The sequence below is a fragment of the Rhincodon typus genome, chromosome 13 (genome assembly GCF_021869965.1).
Source record: "Rhincodon typus isolate 14 chromosome 13, sRhiTyp1.1, whole genome shotgun sequence".
NCBI classification, from domain to species: domain Eukaryota; kingdom Metazoa; phylum Chordata; class Chondrichthyes; order Orectolobiformes; family Rhincodontidae; genus Rhincodon; species Rhincodon typus.
The window spans coordinates 52,233,783-52,234,699 of NC_063344.1; positions in this window are offsets into that span (position 1 = coordinate 52,233,783).

Genomic DNA, 917 nt, shown 5'->3' on the forward strand with positions numbered 1-917 from the left:
ACTAAAGATAAAATGCTTGGCTAGTTTCAACATTAGTTTACTGAAAAAGGGCACTGAGACTAAGTCACGATTTATGGCTATGATTTCTTGGAGGTTAATAGCCTTTATAAACTGGTTATTCACTAAAATGAATGGTTATGTTTCAATTGCAACTTTGCACTGAAGGCCATAAATGTGATTAACAGATCAATTCTATTCAATTAGATAAAAGAACCTTTTCCAATTTTTCAAATCAGTATGTGGACTGAAGTGTGCTATGTCTTGCCAGTATGTCTACCATTGAGAGTTTTTGAGCAAATAAGCTACAAAATCAACACTTACAAACCGCAAGTATGATGAGTTACTGATTGCCTCATTCAATGAGTTTCTATCAAGTAAATGGACTATTAACCTTATACCCAAAATATTTAAAAGCAGTGTTAGGAATTCAGATGCCTGGAAGTGGCAGTTTGGGAAGTATGTTCAAGTGGTCATAAAAACATGATTACATTTAAAAAAGAGCAAGAAAATAAAAACAACTTAATATGATACAACAGCCTCAAGTTGATAAGGGCGGTGAAAAAAACTGAAGCTGCAAACAGAAAGAAAACCAAACTAAAAATTTAAGGATATAAAGTCTTTTCTTTCTTTTTAAACTGCCCTGCAACTATTTACTGTAGATTTATGAATTTAGTTAAGATAATACCTATTCTTGAATACTTACTATATGAAAAAAGGGAAAACCTTCAGCAATTTAGTGAGAAGAATATAATTACTGAATCACTTATTCTTGGGTGATTAACAGAGCAAACAGACTAGAGTGTGGTACTACATGGACAGATATGATCAGTTTTGAATTCTCCTTAACTCAGATAAAGTGGTGGGAGCACAAGAGCTGTCCTGTGACAGTTACAAAATTATTCAGAATCCCCATTAAT